Source organism: Elephantulus edwardii, unplaced genomic scaffold (assembly GCF_000299155.1).
Source record: "Elephantulus edwardii isolate Elephantulus edwardi_28Jun2011 unplaced genomic scaffold, EleEdw1.0 scaffold00079, whole genome shotgun sequence".
Taxonomy (NCBI): domain Eukaryota; kingdom Metazoa; phylum Chordata; class Mammalia; order Macroscelidea; family Macroscelididae; genus Elephantulus; species Elephantulus edwardii.
This window is the reverse complement of record NW_006399829.1, coordinates 11671080-11698259: the sequence shown is the minus strand read 5'-3', so window position 1 is coordinate 11698259 and position 27180 is coordinate 11671080.

Here is a 27180-nt window from a genome sequence, read left to right as displayed (position 1 = left end):
TTCATCACCATAGGCTCTTGCTCATTGGAGAGAAATATCATGATTGGAAAGATGGAGGGTCAGCAAAGGAGAAGGAGACCCCCAATGAGATGGACTGACATGGTGACTTCAGAAACCGGCTTGAGTGTTTGGAAATGATGAGGATGGCACAGGATAGGGCAGGGTTCAGGCTGGCTGTTCTCAGGGTTGCTATGAGTTGCACTTGACTGGACAGTGCCTAGCAGCAGCAGCAGCAGCAGCAGCAGCAGCAGCAGCAGCAGCAGCATTCTTCTCTTGCCTCTTGGATAATTAAATCCCTTCGGGGAAGCATTCAGCACAGAAGGGATCAAAGTGGCATCCTCATTTTTTCTCTTTCAGCATTCAGTGTAACACTGCCCATGAGTTTGACTGATTTGACTTACCAATGATATTCTCTTAAATGTATTGTCTTCAAGGCAGAACCAACTCATTTGCACAGGAGGGACTTGCCTATCTTTCTCCTGCAGAGCAGCTGATGGATTCACACTGCTCACCTTTGGGCTGGCAGTGCAACTCCCTACTGACTAGGCCACCAGAGTTCACCAGTTATATTTTCTTCTTGTAATTAAAATATCCAAAAGTCAGCTGCCATCAGGTCAGAGACCCTTTGTGTTATACAGAGCACAACTGTGCTCTTTAAGTTTTCCAATTGTTGTGACCTTGGAAAGCAGAATGCCAGGCTTCTCCTCCAGCATACCTTTGGGTGGGTTCAAACAGACAACCTTTCAATTAGACATTGAATACTTAATCACTCATACCACCTGTAATTAAAGAAGACCTCCGGAAAACATGAACAAATGCTTAAGCACATTCCTAAAAACATATAAAGATATATGCACATAAGTGTCATAACTGATAAATGCAAAGGTGTGACAGTTAGCTGTTCTCTTCCTACCTAAGGTCTTCATCAATCTTATTACAAGGTAAAAACTATACACTAGGGTCTGACATGAAGTTAGTGCATTTACCACCACACCATTATTAAGACTGAACCTGGTGCAAGGTAGAAGATTAAAGTCAGAGGGCCCCATTCCAAAGAAAGGGCACTTCATCCTATGGTGAGACTCCCCATGCAGAGGATGCATCAACCTGTCTGCATGAGTCAAGGACTGAGAACAAAGGGCATCTAAATCTTTTGACAATCAGATTATTCAAGGCAAAAGCCTGAATTTCCCAAAGAGATAAAGAAGAAGTCTAAATTCAGATTACATGATCTGGCTACTCAAGAATTCCTCAAAATACTCCAAAGGAGCTTATGGTGAGGTATCCAGCATCTGTCACACAATAGGAGCCACGTGTAAAGAGCAGTATGTATGGAATTCTTGACGCAATAAATCTTTACCCACATTCCATACCCTTACAAGGACGTCTAACTTACTGGCTCCTGTCACATACCCAAGACAGATGGAGTGAAAAGGAGGGTAATGAAAAGAGGAGGTAAATTATTATTGTTAATATTATTATTATTAACTGAATTATTCTCAGGCCACTTAGTAGTATTGTTGTTTGTTGTTGTTAGGTGTCGTCGAGTCATAGATGACTCATAGCAACCATATGAATGAAAGGCCTGAGCACTGTTCATAGAGTTTCCAGAGGCAAGTCATTTCTGAAGTGGATGTCACTTCTGCTTCCAGGCTTGTTTTAATCGGGGAGCTCCACCAAACACTGTCCACCATGGGTAACCATTATCACCTTTGACATGTCAGTGTCACAGTGTTTAGCATGACAGCAACCATGAGTTAGCTCTGTACAGCAATGCACAGACCAATGCTATACCACCTAAAAGAATGTTTGACAAAGAAAACAATTTGAACCAGGCCCGAGGGCCACAGATTAAAATAATTTAAGCCTCACGGTTGCATCTAGAATGAGGTAACTATTAGCATAATAAATTCTGATGCAAAATAGAAATCTAGAGAAGTAATCCACTCAAGATCACTCTGTCACTGTTTGAAAGCATATGGATTGAAGTCCAAGTCCATTTGACTACAAAATCATAGGCCTCTCAGTGATCATTTAGACCCCTGGTTCCTTGCCCATCACAATCCAATCTGTTCCCCTGGGCCATTCATTGCCCTCTCAGATCTCTCTGGCCTGTAACTCACAACTTCCCTTTCAAAAGGACACCATTGTCACAGCAGCTGCAGGCACCAAGTGAGAACCAGCCCCCTGTGAAGCCAGCTCACTCCCCTGTAAAGCAGACTGGAAGGGGCAGAGAAGGATGTATTTGTGTAGGGCCTACAAACAACAGGATTGTAGAAAAACTGGAAGAGCTGAGAACACACTCCAGGCCACCGAGGAGAAGACTGCACTTGCAGTTATCATCTGCTGGAGCATTAAATGCCTAATGAAATCACCAAGCACTGAAGGCAGTGGAGACACTATAGGAAGTCTGTGACCAAATGAAGTAAACAAATATCCAGAATGTGATACAGATACTGCAAGGAGACACAAGATCTTGGATTTACAATGAATTCTCAAAAAACGATTCAAAAGGAGTTCATGGGTCAAACTGATATGTCAAGGAACCACAGGAGGTGGCAAGGCTCAAACGCAGGGCTCCTAAGCAAGTCTCCATAATCATGCTCCTGTTCGACATCTCCGACACCCAAAAAGTGCATTAAAAATTCAAAGTATGAATACACCATCATTTTTCTATTCATTCATTTGCTGCTGCTGATGGGCATTCGGGTTGATGGGCCTCCCAAGTACCAATCAAAGAATGGATAGAAAAACTATGGATATTCGTACTTTAAATTTTTAATGCACTTTTATATTCACATAATGGAATACTACAAAGCACTGAAAAACAAGGAACTCGTAAAACATTACACCACCTGAGTGACCCTGGAGGACATTATGCTGAGTGAAATATCTCAGTCACAAAAGGACAAATATTGCATAACACCAGTGTTATAAAATAGGACTGATATGGGGGTTGGGGGCAACTAGGAAAAGAGGGGATCGATAGTGAACACTGCATCGGAACAAATGAAGGAAAAGAACTGTTAAAAAAGAATATATGATTAGGCATTATTTGTCTGACCACAGTCCAGGCAGAATAGTGTATTGCAAAGTGGACTGGGAGAAGGGTGGGGGGAAGGAGGAAATTGTGCAACAATGAATAAATGAATGAATGAAAATGCAGCTTTTCTGTAAACTTTGGTTAAAAATCACAATTTTAGAAAAGGAAGAAAAAGAAAAATAAAAGTACTCCACTTAGTTTGATTTAGAAAATTTAAGCTGCGTAAGTACTTATTGGGAGTTGCAGTGGCCTAGTGGCAAGAAGCTGCTCTGCAATCCTGCAGGCGAGTGGTTCAAGGCCACCAGCTGCTCTGTGGCAGAAAGATGGGCAATCTCCTCCCACACAATTAACTGACTCTGAAAACCCACTGAAGAGTCAACTATGGGTTAACAACAAGTACTTATAGGGTAAAGGGCAGGTCCAGCAATGCCTGTAAGGCCCCCAAATGCGGGAGGGTCACCTTCAGCCAAGTAACCCTGGGCTGAATAAAGAACATAACTGAAAGGTCAAAGGGGAGGACGGGAGGAATCATCCACCCAGCAGGTGAGGCTGAAGCCAGGCGCCAAGGGAAGGTCACACAAAGGTCAGGTAGAGGGTCTTGGCCTGCTTCGCCCCCCACCTGCGGGAGTGGATGAGTAAAATGAGGCTGTGAGGGGCAAGGGGTGGGCCCTGGCGCCAGGGTTCAGCTGGGAGTTTACCACCAGCTGGGCCGCAGCCAATGCTCAGGACCGGAAGGTCAGAGGTCTGCTCCCGGGGGTCCCAGCTGCTACCCTCCTCCCTGTTCTCTCACGACTCTCACGAGTTGGGGGCTGTGGTGTGCGCATACCTCCGAGCCAGCTGGGGGGCCGGGCCAGTGGGCAGAGCTGTTGGCGACCTATAGCTGTTGCTCCCGTCAGCACAAGTCCTCACTCAGGGACCGCTGGCTTTTCTGGCGCCTTTTGCCCAGGGTGCCAGGTGAGCTCCAATGGGGTTATGGCGAGGGGCCCAAGCGTGGAGCTAATCCCAAAGAAGGTAGAAGTGTGGGAGGCCTGCGATGGGGTTAAGTGTGGTAACAGGTGATGACGAAGCCACAGGTGAGGAAAACAGGTAGGAGTTGGCGAGGAGAGACGTAGGGCTCTAAAAGTCTTGACGCTGTCTGGAGCCCATTTCCACGCACCCCGTTCCTACGCAGAGTGAACTCCAGGAGGCGTTCATTCAATTGCTGAATCCACAGAGCCTGAACAGTGCCCGCCATGTAAGCCTAAAAAAGCGCATGTTGGATGAATGAATGAGACTGGGAACAAGAGAAGGCAACACAATCCATCCTTCTGAAATGTAAGATCTCTTTTTCTTTATTTAGATAAAGAAAAGCACCTTCTCCTGAATTATGCCCTTGACTTCACATCCACCAATAGCTTAGGAGGAAAAAAGATGAGCATTCTCCTTCGGTGTGATTTATAGCCTCTGAAAACCCACTAGCAGTGAGCTGTGAGTCTGTTCTGACTGGACAGTACTGAACGATAACAACAGAACCCACCTGCAGAAGAAACGCACTTACTTGCCCAGCTCCCGCGGGTCTGCTCACATACAGGCTGCATCCAGCATAGCCCTGTGGGGCAGTTCTACTCCGTGACATGTGGGGTCACCATAAGCTGGAATCTACTGATAGCAATGTCTTGGCTTTGGGTTTTGGTATCAGATAAACTCATCAAGGCCCCTACATATTCATCTCTTTATTTTTGACTCATGAGCAGAAATTATGGAGAGGGGAAAGACTAAGGACAGAGTTTGGCCAGAAGAGTCCAGGGTCTTCGAGAGTCATCTTTTCTGAACTGCTTTTTTGTGGCTTTGTTCTCTGCAAGACCTGTGCTTGAGGAAATACTATTGTGTGTATTTACAAGGACGATCAAGGCAACTAAAAATGCAACATGTGCAAATAAAGTTAACTTCATTTTCCTTCACTGCTCTTTAGTCCTGAAAGCTTTTTAAGCACAAACTCAAACTTTGACCTTTTCTTCAGCACATAATGTGATAACACTGTTTTACTCTTCCGCAGCTCTCTGCTCTCCTAGAACCTTCAACCTTCTCTTCTAGGAAACTATTTCCACCTTCCTTTGGCCCTCCTACTTTTCACCATGTATTGGAAATGGAAACTGACATTTACTTTTGTGAATTTGCCTGGTCACAGTGATTGGTCAGGAGAATGAACTTAGCCCAGACTGAACCTTTCTAAAACACCCAGGAAGTTCTCTAAGGGAAGAGGGTCTGTTCCTCTTTGGAGGAGAAGCTAGACATAGCCAAGTCCTCCATTTTGCCAAAGAAATAATCGACAGTTGGAGAATGGAGCAGACAAGATTATTTGCAGAGTAGACCCACTGCCTATCATTGCGATTGATTCCCAAGGTCAACTATATTCTCTTTTCTGGGATTTGGTTAAAGGCCAACTATATTCTCTTTTCTGGGATTTGGTTACATGAGTTAGTGAAAGCTCAAATAATTTGAGAAGCTGGACTATAATAAAGAGAATGTAACATCAGGATTGAGGGAGACTTATCAACAACTTGTATTACACAGATGACACAACTTCCTTGCAAAAAGTGAAGACTTCATTCACTTACTGTAGAAGAGCAAAGACTGCAGCTTTCAACATGGATTACATCTCAACATCAAGAAAACAAAAATCTTTACCACTGGACCAATAGGCAACATCACAATAGATGAAGAAAAGATTGAAGTTGTCAAAGATTTCATTCTACTTGAGTCCACAACAAACACTTATGGTAGCAATAGTCAAGAAATTAAAAAAAAAAATGTTTCATGGGGAAATCAACTGTTAAAAAGCTCTTAAAAGTGCTAAAGAGCAAGAACGTCAGTTTAAAGACTAAGATATGCCTCATCTAAGCCATGATCTTTTCAATTGCTTGTGATGCATCTGAAAGTTGGACAAGAAATAAAACCAAAGAAGAGTCAATGACTTTGCTCTGTGATATTAGCAAAGAGTACTGAATATCCCGTGAACTACCAAAAGGGCGAACAGAACTACCTTGGAGGCAGTGCAACTAGAGGGTTTCTTAGAGGCCTGGATGATGACACTTCACCTCACATACTTTGGGCATGTTGTCAGGAGAAGCCTGCTCTTGGAAAAAGGTCATAGGTCAACAAAAGAGAGGAAGACCTCGATGGGCTAGCCTGATATAGTGACTACACCAATGAACACGAGCATGACAGAGATTGTGATGTTGATAAAAGAGAGGGCAAAATTCAGATCTGTTGTTTATAGGGTCACTTTAAGTTGTGGTCAACTCAAAAGCACCTAATGGCAACAAGCTAGGGTCAGATTTCAATACCAAAAGAGTCCTCTCAACAGTAAGCATGATGAGATGTGGAGCTCACTTTCAGTGGACTAAGTGCTTGGCTTATAGCATAACTAGAGAGGACACTGAACTCAGTTCACATCCCTGTGGCACTCATTACCTCTTGTGCTTCATTTTGTCCCGCAAGCACCTGAGAACTTTCTCTGGCTGGAGGATACATACCTAATTTAACCATGCCCATGGAAAGTTCAAAGCTAATGTCTTCAGAAGCAGCATTCAATCAAATGTGGAAAGGAGTGGGTGGTTAAATATTCAAGTTCCCTCTTCCTAGAGCAGGACACCTGTGAAATAGGTTCTAAACCAGATCCTCGCTCACTGAGTTGTAGTTGCTTACAATAAAAACCTATTCATTAGTCTTTGGGGAAAGCTCCTCCACAGATTCAGATAATTACAAAACCAAACAATATTGAGCTTGGAAGGAACTTCTTAGACCACTTGACCTATAAACACAATGTAGTGGCTAAGAATATGCCTATAGTTTACATCCCAGTCTTACCCAAATGTCAGAGGTCCAGTCCCTTCACTTCCCTGCCCCTTGAAACCATGCCCACTACATTGTTTATTGTCTGCAAGATAGAGATGATGGCAGTTCCAATCTGGGAGTGTTAACGTTGGATTTTTGAAGATTGAACAAGTGCTTAATGTGATTTAGTCCAACTTCCTCCTCCTCTCTGGATTACAGGAATGACAGTTCTTTAGCACGTGCAGGCGCATGCACACACACACACACACACACACACACCCCACACACACCAAGATTTCAGAAAAACCTTAGAAAGCCTGCCTCGGGGACTCTCTGTGTCTCACCCTAACCCTTCAAGTTGCCTGGGCAGAGAGCTCTGGTGGCTTAATGGTAAGTAGTTGCACTGCCAAGCCATAAGAATATGATTCAAATCCAGCAATTGCTCTGTGGGGCAGAAATGGACAATCTCCTCTCAAGTAATTTTCTGCCTCTAAAATCCTCTGGAGGGTCAGCAGAGTCAGTTCTGACTCAACAATACTAGGCTGGTCCAGCTGAGGAATCCATTCATGCTAGTTCCTTTGTTTACTTCGTGCACCAATTTCATGTTATGCATTTTAACACCATGATCTGACTAACAAATGCATAATCAATGGAGCTAACAAACAGCTGAAAATGGGAACTGATAAAAAAGGCTAAGTTTTCACCACGACAAGATAAAGGTAAATAATCCAATAGAAAAATGGGCACAGGATATGAACACTTCACTGAAGACGACATTCAGATGGCCAAGAAGCACATGAAGAAATGTTCAAAATCCCTAGCTCTAAGAGAGATGCAAATTAAAACAATTATGAGATATTATCTCACCTCAGTCAGGATAGCAAAATTTAACAGAACAGCAAGCAACAAATGTTGGCGAGGTTGTGGAGAGAATGGAACACTTACTCACTGTTGGTGGGAGTGTAAAATGGTACAACCACTGTGGAAGGCAGTATGGCACTTTCTCAAAAAGTTGCAAATAGAGATACCATTTGACCCCGCAATTCTACTACTGGGAATATACCCCAAAGAGACTATAACTGACTTCCCAGCAGATATATGCACACCCATGTTTATAGCAGCTTTGTTCACAATAGCAAGGAGTTGGAAACAACCTGAGTGCCCATCAACAAATGAATGGATAGAGAAGCTGTGGTATATTCACACAATGGAATACTATGCTGCATTGAAAAACAAGAAACTCATGCAATATTATTCAAAATGGGTGACCCTGGAGGACATTATGCTGAGTGAAATATCTCCGTTGCAAAAGGACAATTACTGCATGGTGCCACTGCTGTAAAATGGGACTGACATCAGGGTTGGTGTAAGACTGAGAAAAACTGGATAAATTGCATATACTGCATTGAAACAGATGAGCGAAAGAATAATTTAAAAGCGATGTATGATAGGGTATTATGGTTATCACAAGAGTCCACAATTAAGGTTGCATAGTGGAGTGTACTTGGGGCGTTGGGAGGGGTGTGGGGGGATTGTATATCAAAGAAAGAATTTATCTTTTACGTTTCAAAGAGAGGAGCGAACGGGGCCAGGGGGATGGGGGGCAAGAGGGAGGGGTGGGCAGGGAGAAAAGTGCAACAATGAATGAATGGAAATCCAAAATCTCTGTAAATGTTCATTAAAATTATTAAAATAAAATCTTAAAAAAGGCTGTTTTTCAGGCGTTAAGCAGATCTGTTACTCTCAGTTACTGTCTCTACCATTTGTAGTTAGCATTTGCCATTTCCTTCTTAAGATTACAGACTCTTAGAGATTGCGCCATATTTATCCAGTCTTTTCACCTGGAGGGAGCTCTGGTGGCTTAGTGAATAAACTCTGTGCTGTCAACTCAAAGGTGGTGATTGGAATCCACCAGGTGCTCCACAGGCAATCTCATTTGGTGTGATTCACAACCTCTGAAAACACGCCAGAGGGTCAACTTTGAGTCAGTTCTGACTTGGCAGCAATGACTTTGAGGGCTTGGGATTTTATTCCCCCAGCTGTAGCATCCCCCATCAGGAGTGTAAATGAATAAGCAAACACATTGTCCTCACCCCTGGCCCTGTCTGTCCTAACAAAGTGCGCCTGTGACAAAGGTCTGTCTAGCTCAGCTCAGGCTGGCTGAGGAATGCAGAATTTCTTCTGCCAAGCTCAGGTAACCAAATAAATCTGAAAGCATAAGTATCACCAAACAAGAGCCTTAGAAGGACATCATGCTTTCACCAGCAACCCAAAGGGGTATGATGAGATTAAAATTAAGACCCGCAAGATATATGCTGGAATTCTAACCATTATAACTTGTATATGAAAGTTGTATATTTATTGAAGAAGATGAAAGAAAAAACAATGCCTCTGGTTTGTGGTATTGGAGGAGAGTATTGACTATCCCACAAACTACCAAAAGGATAAACATACATCTTGGACAAAGTGCAGCCAGAGTGCTCCTTCAAGATGAGAATGGTGAAACATTTTCTCATGTACTTTTAGCATGTTGTCAGGAAGGGCCAATCCTTGGAAAAAGACACGCTGGGCAAAGTAGTGAGTCAGCAAAAGAGAGAAAGACTCTACCTGAGCTTAGCTGCCACAGTGGCCGCAACAATGGGCTCTAACACGGCAGAGATTGTGAGAATGGTGCAGGATAGGGCAAGGTTCAGATCTGTTGTTTATAGAGTTGCTATCAGTTGTAGCTGATTTGGTGGCACTGAACAACAACATAGATAAATACCTGTGACATTAACCTAATCTAATGTGATTGTGAAATGAGCATAGGCAGCATGAGGACGGTTGAGTCTGACTTTTAACTCCACAAAGAGGGACATTTCCCATCAATAACATTCCCTGTACAAAACGAATACTGATAAGGTCAGACATAGTCTCCCATGCTCCACACCTAATTCTTTCAACACTGATCTTACTGCTCTAAATCCATTACAGTGACCACACAGATATATCCCAGAGTGGTACTCATTATTATGGGGTTTATTAGGAACATTCACAGGCTCAGATCAGGTTGACAGCAAGATACACTCCCTCAGTTGTTGTTGTTGTTATGTGCCGTCAAGATGCTTGCTACTTATAGTGACCCTGTACAACAGCCCTAAACCCTGTTCTATGTTGTTCCAATCTTATTGTCTCTGACACACCTATCCCCATTACCCCAGTCACTGAATTAATCCATGTCATGGAGTCCCTTATTTTCTTGCTCTGTCCCTCTACCCTCCCAAGCATGACATTCCTCTCCAAGGACTGGTCCCTCCTTGCAACATGTCCAAAGTATGTCAGATGCAGCTTCAGAATCCTTGCCTCCAAGAAGCACCCTGGTTTCATACAATTCCTAAATCCAGGCAACTTCTCTAGTGTGTTCATAGACCCTTTGACCTTCAGCCTCATAGTTTAGGTCAGTGATATAAAGTTCCCATTGTTATTGTTAGATACTATCAAGTAGTAGAAACCAACCCAAAACTGACCCTTCGGTGGGTTTTCAGAGGCTATTTGCACACAGGATTACCCATCTTTCTCTCATAGAACAGCTAGTGGATTTGAACTGTGTGCCTTCAGGGTTGGCAACACAGCTCCTTACCACTCGGCCCCTAGAGCTCCCTTCAAAGTTCCCATGTTGTGGTGGTGTGTGTCATGAACTGACCCATAGCTGACCCTCTAGAGAGTTTACAGAAGCAATATGTTACTCTGGAGATTTCCCATCCTTCTGTTGGATTTTATTCAGCACAGCTTCTTACCACTCGATTGCCAGAGCTCCCTACAGAGCTCCCTTAGTGCCTCCAATGGCATCTTCCCTCAGTCCTCAAGCAAGTGAGTGAGCCTCTGGCTCTGATCCATGGGGTAGTAGCCAGACCAGCTTTGTCTCATGTTGGCCTCTGGATCTCTGCTGAAGCCCTGTTGCTGTCATGCAGAGAAACCTGGTCTGACTGAAGCAGGAATCTTTGGCTTTGAAGGACATATACACTGAACTCCTTCCTCTTCCTCACTTGTAGTGGGCTTCCCAAATTTCTACTGCTGAACCTGCTCAATTTAAACATGGTAGAATGACAAACCTAGACATTCCCATTATTGATAGACTTGTTGTTGTTGTTGTTGTTGTTGTTAGGTGTCGTTGAGTATGACTCATAGTGACCCTATGAACAAAAGTCCTGTCCTGCGCCATCCTCACACTTCCTGACACACAAAAGCCCATTGCAGCAGTCACCATGTCAATCCACCTCATTGAGGGTCTTCCTCTCTTTTGCCAACCCTCCACCCTTCCCAACATCATATCCCTCTCCAAGGAATAGCACCTCCTAGCAACATGTCCAAAGTATACTAGGCGAAGCCTCATCATTCTTGCCTCCAAGGAGCACTCCGGCTGCACGATTTCCAAGACATATCTGTTCGTTCTCTTGGCTCCCGTGGGATGTTCAGTGCTCTTCTCCAACACCACAGCTCAAAGGCTAACACACCCTATTTACATGTTCCCATCCAGACATGTAGCAAAGTCAAAATCAATGGCTAGGAAAGCCATTTTGAAAAATAAACCTAACACTTCTATAATGTAATCAATTATAATCAGTCAGCTGCAGTCGTACCAGTGCAGAGTGAATTGATATGTGACAGTAACCATGAGCTAACACATAGCAATGACTGCAATTACACAGGACTGGACGATCATTTTTCTTTTTTTAAATATTTCTATTTTTTAAAATTTTTTCCACTAGTTTATTTACAAAATTCTAACACAAATTCGAACAAGTTCCTTCAGTTTCCCTCACCCTTCCACCCATCAAATTGTACAACCCAGTGATTAATCCTCTCTTCCCCCGTACATCCTCATCCTTCTGCTTCCAGCATCTCCCACCCCTCCTAGATCCTTATACTCATTCTACAATAACGGTTTTATACAATATTTATCCTTGTGGGACTGAGTTAGTTCAATCAGCATAATGAGGTCTGAGCAATCTTTTTTCTATTATACATGATATAGATTGGAGTTGCCTCAAGGGCACCTGACAACAACAGGGTGAATACTAAACCCAGTCATTCCTGAGTCAGACATATACAATCTAGAGAAGATAGATATCATGTGAAGGTCCAGTAGGCAAAGATCCTTCCCTCCTGCCACCCCTAGGCTACTAAAAAAGAATGAAAATGCACTTGTGGCATTTCTGGTATACAGCAGCCCCAGCTAACCAAGACAAAGTATGTGCTCAAATGTTATCTCACAGATACAGTGGCTGATAGAGAGCATAGTCTTGGCAGACAGACTCCTAGGTATAAATACTTCTTGTCCTGTGACCTTGAACTAATCACTCAACTGCCCTAAATCCAGTCTCTTTATTGGTAAAATGCAGATGGTAATGCTGACTACATAGCTAGGCTGTGTGATTTAGTGAGCTCTTCAAGGTAAAGTGATGAGCTCAGTGCCTGCCTCATGCTGAGACCTCACTGAACATCATTGTTACGTCTGGGAGCCCAGTCTGGGCTTCTCTGATCAAACTCTGAACATTACTGGTAAGACACACTCTCCTGTGACTGAGTCATCTTTGTCCATCAGTCTGAAGGACTACTTTATCTGCATCACTGGGGGTTTTTTGTGGTCTTTTTTTTTTAATGAAATTTTTATTTTATACTGGTTTACTTACAAAGTTCATAAACCTTGTTTTGCACATAGGATCTTTCTCTTTTCCTTTACCTACCCCTCCCTCCACCTGTCAAATTGTGTGACCCTATTCTTACCACTGGACTGATAGGCAGTGTCATGATGGATAGGTAGGAAAATTAAACTGTCAACAGCTTTATATTGCTTGGATCCACAATTAACATCCTTGGTACTAGCAGTCAGGAGATAAGGAGATTTATTGCACTGGAAAAATCTGCAGTTAGGGACCTTTCCAAATTATTGAGGATTAATGATGTCAGTTAGAGGACTAAGATGTGTCTGATTCAGGTCATGATCTTTCCGATTACTTGCTATGCATATGAGAGCTGGACAATGAATAAAGATGACAGAAAAAAGAATTTATGCCTTTTAGCTGTCATGTTGGAGAAGAGCACTGAACATTCTATGGACTGCCAAGAGAATGAACAGATATGCTTTGGAGAGGGTGCAGCCAGTGTGGTCTTTGGAGGTAAGAAAGATGAGGCTTCACCTTAAATTCTTTGGCCATGTTGCTAGGAGGGACTATTTCTTGGAGAAGGACATGATGCTGGGAAGGGTGGAGGGTGAGGGAAGAAGAGGAAGACCCTCAACTAGGTGGATTGACACAGTGACCACTTCAATGGGCTCTTGTGTGTCAGGAAGTGTGAGAATGGTGCAGGACAAGACTGGGTTCAGATCTTTTCTTCATAGGGTCACTATGAGTCGTACTTGGCTCTATGGCACCTAACTACAACAAAATGTTTAACCACCACCACCACCCCTTTACACCCCCACCATCGTCACCCCTCTGCTCCCCCACCACCCAGCTTGGATCTTCATCCACATTCTACAATAATGCTTCTAAACAGTACTTGCCCTTAGGGTATGTTAGGGGGAGTTAGTTCACTTAGCATAAGGCTTTCTAGTCCCTCCCAAGTTAGATAGTAATTTACAAAATTATTGCTCCTGTGTGCTGCATCGTGTGAATGTGCCATAATTTCCTACTCCATTTGATTGTACAGTATTTGTTTTTGTTATTATGTGTGGTCAGAATGAAATTGACACATAGGTGATCCTCCAGTAAGTATTTAGAGATTGTGAATCTCGTGGGAGGAGATTGGCCTATCTTCCTCCCTTGGATCAACCAACCAATGGACTCAAACCAAATGCCTTTGAGTTGGCAGTCTGGCTCCTTACCAGTATTCCACCAGAGCTCCCGACGGCCATATATCCTGCTAAAATCTATTCATATTATACGTGTTCACCATTTACAGCATCCTGCAGCTTTCCATGGTTTTATTTCTTTTCTTGGGGTAGGATTTTACTTTCTCCAGATCAGACAAAGTCATAGGTTTGTCTCTAGATGGATGATGATCCTCATTGCCTGTATCAGCTTTCATTTCCTCCCCTAGAAAATGAAAGAGGGGAGCTCTGGTGGCCTAGTGGCAAGAAGTTGCACTGCAATCCCAGAGATAAGCGGTTCGAATCCACCAGATGCTCTGCCGGAGAAGGAGGGGCCATCTCCTCCTCTACCAGTCAGATCCGATTTGACGGTACAGAAAATAAAATTAAAATTAAAAAAAAAAAAATTAAAAAAAAAAAGAAAATTAAAGAGTTGCATTAGTGATCTATGAATTCCCTTCAGGCTCAACATTTTATGCTTCTAGTGGGTCAGCATTACCATCAAGACAACTTTTTCATTTAAACAGGGCCCCTTTTAATTAGTCCAAAGAGAAAGTGGAAATGTTTTAATTTCTTTAACCATGGCAGTGATTCTCTAATAAACTTGAAACTTTTAATTGAGAAAAGACATTCAAAGTGTCAAAAAGAAATAAGTAGGAATTATTTCCCTAAGGAACACTACTTGTTCCTTTTCTTGAAATTAATTCTGGTTTTTCACTTAAATGCTTCAAAGATTGAATCTAGTCTCTAGTCAAGTTTTTTAATATTGTTAAGACAGCTCTGGAATAATTGAGAAGTCAAGGTACTCAGTTAATCAGAGAAAGCGTTCTATAAGTATTTCAGGGTTGAAGGTGTTTTTATAAAGAAGGTTTTCAGTGTCTACCCACATACAAGTCAAAGAAAAATATCTCGTTAGTTTGATTGGCATTCTCTTGTTATACACCAACAATGATCACTTAGGTAGTGTGGCCTGAGAACTATTCATTCAGAAATGAAGTTACAGAAGAGCAGAAAATAGGAATATTCATTCAATAAATCCTCATAGACATTTTCCCAAATATAAAAGACATATAAAAGATAATGCTATGGCGCACATACAGAGAAGAATCAGAGCCTCTGCTTTCAAGGAGATGACAACATAGAAAGGGGGATAAGACAGGAGTAACTTTAGTATAAATAGCTTTACAATGAACTCAACCATAAGAATAATTTCAAGAGCAACATCACAAAACCAAACTCATAGCTGTTCTGTGGATTTCAATGCAAATGATCCATTAGGGTAGAATTTAATTTCCCTGTGAAGTTTCCAAAGCTGCAAATCTTTATGGAAGCCAACTACCATATCTTTCCCCTGCAGAGTGGCTGGTGACTCAAACAGCTAACCATTTGGTTAGCAGCCCAGTGCTTATACACTGTACCACCAGGACCCCTTTTGAGAATGCCATAAAACCAAGCAATGTCTCATTTTGTTATGTATAAGGTCATTATGAATTGGAGTGGACTCAATGATAACAGTGTTAATACAAAGGTAAATTAGAAATGTTAACCTTTGGACCACTGAGCCTGTAACTCTCTCTCTCTCTGGAACGACCTTTGATGATGTGATCAGCTTAAGCACATTTCATTTACATAACCTCGTCCCATGTGACCCCACCAAAATGCATCAAAGGATTCTAGGTGTAAAAGGCATGACACTGGGAGTGTCAAAGTTGACTCTATCAAAACTGAAGAATATAGTCTTTGAGCCAGTACTTCAAGTCTGTCTTGGAGAAAGGACAAGCAGGGTGCTTCTTTAGGGGTAAGGACTGTGAAATTCAAACTCACATATTTAAAGCATGTTGTCAGGGGAGAACCAGTTTTTGGAAGAAGACATTGTATCAGGAAAGGTGGAAAGTCAGAGAAAGATAAGAAGATCTTCAACAAGATGGATTCACACAGTGAGTGCAAGAGTGGGCCCAAACATGTCAGAGGTCATGAGTATGGCACAGGACAGAGCTAAGTTCAGATCTGTTGTTGTTCATGGCGTTGCTAAGAATTGTAGTCACTTGTGACAGTTTAAGTTGTCGATGACTACCAAAGACTGAAGTTGTTAACATCTTCATTATACTTGGATCCACAATCACCACTCATAACAGTAGCAGTCAGGAAACCAGAAGATGCATTGGGAAAATCTGCTGTCAAGGGCTTCTTTAAAGAACTCGAGAGTGAGGATGTCAGTTTAAAACTAAGTTGTGCCTGACTCAAGCCATGATCTTTTCAATTGTTGCCTGTGCATCTGAAAGTTGGACAATAAATAAGGATGACAGAAGAAAAATATATGCCTTTGAATTTATAAGGAGTATTGAATATCCCATGAACTGTGAAAAGAGGAAACAAATCTGTCTTGGCGGAAAGGGTAACTTTGAGCATGTTATTGTTATTGTTGTTGTTGTTGTTAGGTGCCTTTGAGTCAAGTATGACTCATAGCGACCCTATGAACAAAAGATCTGGACCATGTTCTATCCTGCACCATCCTCACACTTCCTGACGCACAAAAGCCCATTACAACAGTCACTGTGTCAGTCCAGCTGGTTGAGGGTCTTTCTCTCCTTGGCTGACCCTCCAAGCTTCCCAGCATCGTGTCCTTCTCCAAGGAATAGCCCCTCCTAGTGGAGCCTCATCATTCTTGCCTCCAAAGAGCACTCTGTCTGCACCTTCTGAAGACATATCTGTTTGTTCTCATGGCCATCCATGGGATGTTCAGTGCTCTTCTCCAACAACACAGCTCAAAGGCATCAATTCATTTTCTGCCATCCTTATTCATTGTCCTGTTCTCAGATACATAGCAAGTAATCAGAAAAAATCATGGCCTGGAACAGATGCATCTTTGTCCTCAAACTGACATCGACATCATTGTTGTTGTTATGTGCTGTTGAGTCACTTGCGACTCATAGCGACCCTATGTACAACAGCCCTAAACCCTGCTCTGTCCTGTGCCAATCTCATTGCCTCTGACACATCCATCCCGATTACCCCAGTCACTGAATCAATCCACCTCATAGAGGGTCTTCCCCTCTTGCGCTGTCCCTCCACTCTGTCCAGCATGACGTCCCTCTCCAAAGACCTGTCTCTCCTTACATCATGTCCAAAGTATGTCAGGCGAAGCCCCAGAATCCTTACCTCCAAGGAGCAGCCTGGTTTAACCCTCTCTAGGATGAATCTATTTGTTTTCTTGGCAGTCCATGGTATATTCAGTACTCTTCTCCAGCACCACAGCTCAAAGGCATCAATTATCTTTCTATCCTCCCTAGTCATTGTCCAACTCTCTGATGCATAACAAGTGATTGCAAAAACCATGGCCTGTATCAGGCGCACCTTAGTGTCCAGAGGGACACCGTTGCTCTTGAGTACTTTAGAGAGGTCCCTAACCGCAGACTTTCCCATCGCAATACGTTTTTTGATTTCCTGGCTACTGGTGCCAAGAGTGTTGACCGTGGATCCGAGCAAACTGAAGCTGTGAACAATTTCAATCTCTTCACCATCCATCCTGATGCTACCAATTGGTCCAGTGGTGAGAATTTTTGTCTTCTGGACATTGAGCCTCAGTCCATATTGAAGGCTGCAGTCCTTGACTCTCTGCAGTAAGTGCATGAGGTCCTCCTCAGTTTCAGGGAGCAGGGTTGTGTCATCTGCATAATGCAGGTTGTTGATAGATCGTCCACCAATCCTAATGCCACGCTTCTCCTCATAGAGCCCAGCCTCTCGGATAAGGCCGCTAACTGCAGATTTTCCCAGTGCAATGCATCTCCTTATCTCCTGGCTGCTGGTACTAAAGATACCTTAAACATTGTATTAGAAGGGGCTAATTCTTCGGAATTAGACACGATGCTGGGGAAAAGTAGAGGGCCAGGTGAAAGAAAGGAAGAACTTCAAGGAGACAGATTGACAGAAAGACTGCAGCAGTGGGCTTGAGCAGGGCGGAGATTGTGTGGATGATGCAGGGTAGGTCAAGGTTTCCTTCTGCCGTTTTCAAGATCATGTGAGCTGTAGCCGACTCAACAGCACCTAACAACAGCAGCCGTGACTTTTCATTGCTCTGATTGTTCCTTCCTGATTGCCTTGCTCTTCAACCCAGGAAATGATCTTCCTCTCTACTTGCCAGGAGAGCAGAAGGAAGAAACACTCAATAAATGAAGACTGAGTTTTAGCTACTCAAAGAATAGGGTATGAAATCACAAGTTTTTTCCTTAAAAAGTGTGATTTGTGTAAATATGAGTTGTGGGCTAGGATTTGATTCTGCCACATTAATGGCCCTATTCTAGGAGTACTTAGAATTCTCATAGCACTTTTTTTTTTTACCCTGGCGCTGTTTGTAAAATATTTAGATGCAAGCTGATATCTTTGAAGCAATGCCATAATATATGAGAGACGTGATGTGTGAAAATGTGGTGGAACCTCAGAAGTCACTGTTCAGAAGCCTAATCTTTGACAGTACCATAGGGGGTGTTAACTCTCCAGAGAAATCACCAAGGGGAAGGACAAATACACTCCGTGAGCTTGTTGAGGAGATTATAACCTCTGGGTCCTAGGAAACTGCCTCAGGAAGGTCCGAACAAGCTATTGTCTGTAGAGTCAGTGGTAAGAATTCTGCATTTCTCAAAGGACCTCTTTCTGAGAATTACAGACCAATTCCAAACCACCTACCTCCATCAGTTCCTTGGTACCTTGTAAAACCCACACAAGATTCAATCATCATGAATTCTGTGTCCTGAGGAACATGCAGAGAACCTTGAATGCAAAGACCAGTCTCCCTCTCCAGGATAGAGAGAGTTTTCCTCAGCCCTAATGGAAATATTTCATCATCTTGGCCTCTTTGACTGCTATCTATTGAGTTTGAGAGGCTGTAAATGACACAGATTGTTCCTCCTTCTCCCTCAGAGCCACTACTGGGATTCGAGCTGCTAGAGAGGTACAGCTTTTGGGTTAGCAATGCAACGCTATACTCTATCAGAACTTCTAAATGAAAAAGTGCAAATGTTCTTTCTTAACTTGTGGGCAAATAAACATCTCACAAGAAATTCTACCCTAAAACAGACCTCACAGATATCAGTGTAAAATGATCTTTGCTAGCAGAAGCCTTGGGATGGGGGTCTCAGGAAGCCACAGGAGGATCAGAGTGAGATGCTGCTGACATTGTAGGAATCTAAGCTCATTCAGGCCATTTTCCCCTCTGAAGTCACTGCCCCAGCACAAACGAAGTCTCTCCACTTATACCTTAGGAGCTGTTTCTGCAGAACATGAAGCGGAAGTCAGTTGTCAATGGGTTAATGTAGGAATGGAGCAGAGCTGGGAGGTGATACATTTGAAGAATTTAACTGCAAGCACTTGCATATTTAACCTGGTTATCGCTTCTTGTCTGGCTGTCAGTAGTGAACAGTTCAGCATGGAAGGAATGCAAGAAATGTTGATAGCAGATGATGTCTGGTAATTATAGGGGCTGGACTGCCATCTGCATGTTGAGGCTTTTATCAAAGAAAATGAGTGGCTGCTGGCTTGAGGTCCCTGCCAGCTCTGACATTCTGCCATGCCTTGAACTTTTGGGGTCATTACAAATTCGCTTTCATGGAGCCCTTTCAGTAACACAGAGCACACAAAGATGGCTCTTGTCTGCAGCCACATTGGGAATTCTTACAGTTTTCCCACAACTAGTGAATCCTCTGTTTCCAGCTGCCTGTCTTCTGCTCAGCTTAGCTAAGAATTGAGCCATGGGATGCAAGACAAAGCCACCCACCAAGTTACAGGGGGGCGGGGGAGGAAGCCCAGATGGCCAGCTCTTAGTAATAAACAAATACACCCACAGTACTCTGTGGAGACTCCAAGGTAGTCTATGGTCATTTAACCATGTATGTTGGACTCCTGCGGACTCCTCAGCATCTGGAAAGGAACGGCCCCAGGGACATGAACTCCATACCAACAGGCACCAGGCCTCGTTAGGGGACAATCTCTCTGCTGAGCTTGCATTTCTAAAGCAAAGCTGACTTCTGGTAACCCTTATGAAAGAAATATAAGAAGCCACAGCAAACTATTTCTGGCTATCTTCTAAGTAGAAAATGGATTTAAGGTTGTTGAACTCTGCTTGCAAGAGGATTGTTTACTGCTGTATTTTGCCTTCCACTCTGCAGTTTACAGACAGACATGATTCAGTCTTAATTTTGCCACATAGCTGGGAAAGACTTAAGAAGAAGTACACGACTGCACTGCAATCCCAGAGGCGCACTGTTCAAATCCACCAGATGCTCTGCCGGGAAAAGGAGGGACAATCTCCTCCTGTACCAGTCAGATCCGATTTGACCGTACACACACACACACACACACACACATAAAAGAATAATAATTAAAAAATTAAAAAAAAGAAGTACATGTTAGTGAGAACCCCTTAGCTGCATGGCTAGCTCCTCCAGATACAATGATTGGAGTGCTCGCCAGTCTGAAACTTGAACCTAGCCACGGATAGCTGGGGATGAACTGACCAGAACCCAGGAAGAAGAGAAGATGATCCATGCTCTGAGCTAGAGCAGATTGCCACAACCTGGTGGCTTGCTCTGGACTGGAATTCACTTGTGGCTGCAGATGCTCAATGTCTCCAAGTTGAACAGAGGATCCTTCAGCGAAAAGGACATGCCTGTTCTCTCAGAGCACTGATTTGACAGGAAAGGGCAAATCAGAACTGATGATCTAAAAGGGGGATATTAGAGAATGAAGCATGACGAAACTGTCTTACACACTTTCGCAAAAGTAGTTATTAGTAAGATGATAGTAAGGGGGGAACCCCAAAATATAAATGAAATAGAAATTGAAAACTGTATAAAATACATTGTATATACATGAAACACAATGTATACGATGATTAAAATATTATTGTTGTTTGTTCTTAATTTTGTTTGTGTTTTTATTTTTTAAAGCATGGCCAGCTTCTCCACAATCCCTTCTCAGTACATCATCTTCTTAGGCTCTGGTCCTCTGATGCCACCTGCAGGAAAGAGAAACAGACAAATATTCCTGTTGTATAGTAGTAGTTTCTGTATTTGGACCAGGAGGCAATCATCAGAACAGAGCAAGGAAACACTGCATGGTTCAAAATCGGGGAAGTGTACACCAGGGATGCATTCCGTCTCCACACCTTTTCAATCTATATGCAGAACAGATCATCCAGGAGGCTAGGCTCTATGAGGAGGAATGTGGCATCAGGATTGGAAGAAGACTCATCAACAACCTGCATTATGCAGACTTTGCTTGCTGAACCTGAGAAGAACCTGAAGCATTTGCTATAGAAGGTCAAGGACTACAGCTTTCAATATAAATTGAAGCTCAACATCAATAAAACAAATACTGTCACCACTGGGTCGATCAACAGCATCATGATAGATGGTGAAGAGATTCAAATTGTTAATAGCTTCAGCTTGCTTGGCTCCACAATCAACACTCTTGATACAACAGCCAGAAAATCCACATGCACTGGGAAAATCTGCTGTCAGAGGCCCCTCCAGAGTACTGAAGAGCAATGGTGTCAGCCCAGAGACTAAGGTATGCCTGATCCAGACTATAGTCTTCACAATCACTTGCTATGCATCAGAGAGCTGGAAAATGACTAGGGAGGACAGAAGGAGAATTGATGACTTTTAACTATGGTGCTGTAGAAGAGTATTGAATATACCATGGACTGCTAATAGAACAAACAGGTCCATCCTGCAGAACATGAAACTAGGCTGCTTTGAAGCTTTTTCTGACATACTTTGGACATTTTGCAAGGAGGGACCCTTCCTTGGGGAGGGACATAATGCTTGGAAGAGTGGAAGGACAGTACATGAGAGGAAGACCCTGGATGAGATGGGTTGACTTCGTGACTTCGTAACGAGGGCAGGTGTGTCAGAGACAATAAGGGTGGCTCAGGATAGTTCAGATAGTACATAAGGTTACTATCAGTGTCAGATGACTTGAAGGCATAACAGCAGCAGCAGTAGTAGTAGTAGTAGTAGTAGTAGTAGTAGTAGTAGTAGCAGTAGTAGTAGTGAAAATGTCACAGGGAAGGACAGAGTTCAGGTTGAGTGTTCACAGAATCATTATGAGTTTTACTAGACTTATTGGCCAGTAAAAACAACAGTGAAGATGGCACAAACAGGGAAAGATTCAGGTCTGTTTTCATAGGATCACTATGAGTCATACTCAACTCAATGGCACTTAACAACAACTGACACTGCACTGCAATCCCAAAGGCACACTGTTCCAATCCTGCAGTTGCTCCACAGAAGGATGTACAATCTCTTCCAATGCAATTCACTGTCTCTGACAACCCACTGGAGGGTAAGCTGTGAATTGGTTCTGACTCAATAGCACAGAGCAACAATAGTGAATGATTTTAGGTGCCATCAAGTCTACTACCACTCATAACAAAGCTATAAACAACGGATCTGAACTTGGCCCTATTCCACACCATTCTTACCATATCTGCTATGCTCAAGCCCATTGTTACAGTCACCATGTCAATCTATCTTGTAGGGGTCTTCCTCCCTTTCTCTAATCCTCCACCTTTCCCCATATGATATCCTTCTCCAAGGACTGCTCCCTCCTGACAACATGCCTAAAGTACATGAGACAAAGTTTGACCATCCTTGCCTTTAAGGAGCACCCTGGTTGTATTTCCTCAAAAGCAAAATTGTTTGTTCTTTTGCAAGTCCATAATATAGTCAGTGTTCTTCTCCAAGACCACAACTCAAAGACATCAGTTCTCCTTCTGTCATCTTGGTGAAAGAGCAGGCAACATTTCCTTCTATTATAACATGCCATTATCATAAGTTGATCCCAACCTAAGAAAGCTAACAACAGCCTACTGACTCAGTGCTTCAGATATACTATACAAGAATGAGGTGAATAGACAGGGTAGTTGGGCTTAGAGAAGCCAAAAGGGTTGGGACAGTGGATTTCTTTCTACCTGGGCTATTGCTTATTGTCAGAGCTTCTCAACACATTTACTGTTCCCATTGTAGTCCAAGTTACCAACACTTCTCCTCTGGACTTACTCAATCACTTCCTAAGAGATAACTCTGCATTGCTGGCTGTAGTCTTTCCCCCACATTGCTCTCCTAAAAGAGAAATTAACTCTGGCCTTCCTCTGTTCATAACTTTCCAGTGACTTCCTATATTTCTCAAGAGGAAAAGCCAACATTCTCACAATAGCCTACAAGACTGCATGACCTGTACCAACTTCTGACCTCCTTCCCTACCATTTTCTTCTCATTCATTCCTCTTCATGAAAAAGAACACCAAAACCTCAGAATTTGTAATATCATTGGATTGCAAGACAAATGGAGGGAAGTGCCTAGAAGAGAAGTTGGATGACCACCAAACCCCAGATCCTTGAGGGAGCTCTGATGGAGCTAGTGATAAAGAGTTTTGCTGCCAACTCAAAGACTTCACACATCAAAATTAGAGACTCCTTAATATACTGATACAAGTACCCCCTACATGTACACATACACAGTGGTGGGGACAGTGATAAAGCAATTTGGGAATATTTAGATGAGTATGGAAAGATCTTGTGGTTAAGTAGGGGAGGAGAAATCCCAGGATTACCAAAGGATAGGAAACATTGTAGTCCTAAATTGACCAACTACAAAAGTCCACAGGGAAGTAGTGAAGATTACATATCTCTTAAAGGTTTTGAAGAACTTCCTAGTCAAACATTAGCAATTTATCGTTTTGCTAGACTTTCCTTTTTTTCCTCTAAGTAGCAACTTGTGAAACTTGGAACTCTGGAACAAGAAGCTCCTTGTGGTTGGAGTGGAGTAATAATAAGGAAAATCAAGCCACATGATAAATAAACACACTAAACACAACACGTCCTCCCTTGGAATCTACACGTATTCTAACCTCTGCCTGGAAGTTTCTGGTTGATCCACTGAGTTCTGCTTTTAACCTGAAGATGCTTCTCTTCTTCAACTCAACCTTTCATCAAATGTGTTTCCAAAGGTTCCAGAATCAAGGTGTGGATATTCTTATGCATCCACATGATTCCGCTTTACATCCTTCGAGTCTCTGCTTAAACATCCTCTTTTTCATGAGGTTTTCTGTGATAATCTATATGAACTCCTTCATCCTGCTTAACCTTCTTTATTTTACCAATATTACATATTTTTTTTAATTTCTTGACTGATGTTACAATGAGTGTTGATTGTTGACCCCTGTAGATTTAAGTCACCAGCAACCACAGTCTTTTCTCCATCTATCATGATGTTCCCTATTGGGCCAGTGGGGAAGATTTTTATTTAACTGATGTTCAGATGTAATCCATATTGAGGGCTGCTTTCTTTGATCTTCAACAGCAAGTATTTAAATTAGTCTTCACTCAGCAAGCAAGGTTGTGTCATACGCATAATGCGTGGTGCTGATAAGTGTTCCTCTGGTTCTGATGCTTCTCACTTTTTTCCTTATAAAGTCCAGCTTCTCCATTTATTTGCTCAGCATACAGATTGAATAGTTATGGAGAAAGGATACAGGCCTGATGCACACTGTTCTGATTTTAAACTATGCGGTACTCTCTTGTTTTGTTCAGACAATAGCATTTTGGTCTATGTATAAATTTTGTTTGTGCACAGTTCTGGGATTCTCATTCTTTTCAATGTTAGTCATAATTTGTTATTATCTACCCAGTAAAATGCCTTTGTATAGTCGATAAAATACAAATAAACTTCTTTTTGGCATTCTCTGCTTTTAACCAAGATCCATCTGACATCAGCAGTTATACCCCTCATGTGATGTACTCTTCTGAATCAAGCTTGAATTTTAGACAGAACTCTGTAGATGTACCCCACTACCTATTTTTTTAAATAAGCTTCAGCAAGTTTTTAGGTGTCGGCACATAACAACAACAAGAAGTGACAAGAAGCTGTGCTGCAATCCTGAAGGCACACATCTCAAATCCACCAACTGCTCCATGGGAGAAGAATAGTCAATCTCCTCTCTTGTGATTAACTGCCTCTGAAAACCTGCCAGAGAGTCAACGAAGGGTCAGTTCTGACTTTGTGGCACATAACAACGAGCATTAATACAGTGCCTGATTAACTCTTGTGGTCAGTGTTAGACTGACTGGGTTCAGTGAACCATTTATACGTATGTTGTTGTTGTTATGTGCTGTCAAATTGGAACCTACTCATAGCTGACCCTCCAGTGGGTTTGTAGATGTAGTAAATCACATGGGAGGAAATTGCCCATTTTTCTTCTGTGAATCGGCTATTGGATTCAAACTGCTCTGGTGACCTAGAGGGCAGGGAGTTGCATTGCTAACTCAAGGGCAGCCAGTTCGAATCCACCAGCCACTGTGAGGAAGAAAGATAGACAATCTCCTCCTGTGCAACTTGTTGTTATTCTTGCCATACACTGTCGAGTCAGAACTGACTCAACTGAGCCTTCAGCAGGTTTCCAGAGGCAATAAATTGCACTGGAATAGACTGCCTATCTTTCTCCTATGCAGCAGCTGGTGGACTTGAACTGCACACCTTTGGGATGGCAGTACAGCTTCTTACCACTAAAAAACCATGCAATTTACAGCCTCTGAAAACCCACTAGAAGGTTAACTATGAGTAGGTTCTTATTTTATGGCAATGAGTACACATACACACACACACACACACACACACACACACACACACACGGAACAGAAAGAGCCACACAGAGAGAGATATATCTCAAAGAAATGGCTCATATTTGTTATTGATTGCCATCAAATAGAGCACGACTCATAGCAATCCTATGAACAAAAGGCCTGAGGCCTTCCTATAACTATCATCATTTATCAAAGTTCATATCAGAGTTTCCAGAGGCATGTTGTTTAGGAATTGGATGCTACTCCTGCTTCCAAACCTGTCTTAAACTGGGAGCTCCACCAAACACTGTCCATCATGGATAACCATTATGACATTTGACACCCCACTGGCACAAGGTTCAGCATCACAGTCACCCCAGATTACCTCAGTACAGCATATTGACAGAAGAGTGCTGTACCACTTATAATAACAACCAACTTTAAATACAGAGGCCCTCCTTGAGGTCTCCTTAACTCAAAAAAGAGGATTAAATTAAAAAACCCCAACCAATATAGTATGTTGTTTTTGTTATGTGCCACTGAGTCACCTGTGATGTATAGAGACCCTATGTAGAGCAGCTCTGAATTCTTCCCTGTCCTGAGCCAATCTCACTAATTCCAATACACCAACCTCAACCCCTCCCCCCCACTTCTGAGCATGATGTCCTTCTCTAAGGACTGGTCTCTCCTGGCCACGTGTCCAAAGTAAGTGAGGTGAGCTTCAAAATCCTACCCTCCAAGGAGAGACTTAGTTTTACTCTCTCCAAGACAGACTAATTTGTTTTCTTGGCAGCCTGTGGTATGTCAAGACTCTTCTCCAGCACCACAACAAAAAAGGCATCTATTCTTCTTCTGTCATTCTTAGTAATTGTCCAGCTCTCTGAAGCATGACAAAGACCATGGCCCTTTTTCTCTAGACTGACTAACTACATCTTAATTGCCAAACTAAAGAACCATGGTAGATAAGTTGACATGCAACTATCACCATCACAGACATGTAGGGAGAGATTCTAAGACAATGACTAAAATTTGCATTTTAAAATATTAGTAGATGAGTTCTCTCTTTCCTTCTCTCAGTGGACAGGTATGTTGTCTTTAAATTCACTGTAACACACACACACACACACACAGAGAGAGAGAGATATATTAACATTTAATACATAAGAACCAAACTTAAAGTAAAACAAAACAACATCAGCAACAACAACAACAACAAAAATTTCCTGTGGAACAGACATTATGATCAAAACGGCAGCTCTGGTGGCCTAGATGTAAGGAACTGTGCTGTCAACTCAAAGGCGTGTGATTTGAATCCACCAACCTCCCATGAGAAAACCCTCTGGAGGGTCAGCTATGTATTGGTTCCAACTCGATGGCTCATAGCAACAAGAACTAATTTGCAAAGGGGAAACTCCAGAGTATTATGTTGTGGGTAGTTACTGTCAGTTGTCATTGTCTCAATTTTGGCTCATGGTGACCTCATGTGAGCAGAATTGATCTTCTGCAGGGTTTCCAAGCCTGTGAGCATTCAGAAACAAATTTCCAGGACTGTCTTTTGAGGTTCTGGGTGGATAGGAACTTCCAACCTTTTGGCTGGTAGTGAAGCACGTAAGTCTGTCTAGAGGCCAGATATTTTCCTACCATCCTAAAATGTACTAGGCAGTTCCCAAAATAGCAACAGTGCGGATGTTGAGAAGCACTGTGATACACACAACACTGCCCCCGAATGTGAGCATCTGAGCGGTGAAGGCTGCAAGAGGGTGCCCTCTAGCGGCTAATGCTAGTGGGTAATGTGATTTATAATTCTGTCTAAATCTAAGTTCTTTCCCAATGCCTGCCAAGCGTCTGTAGAAG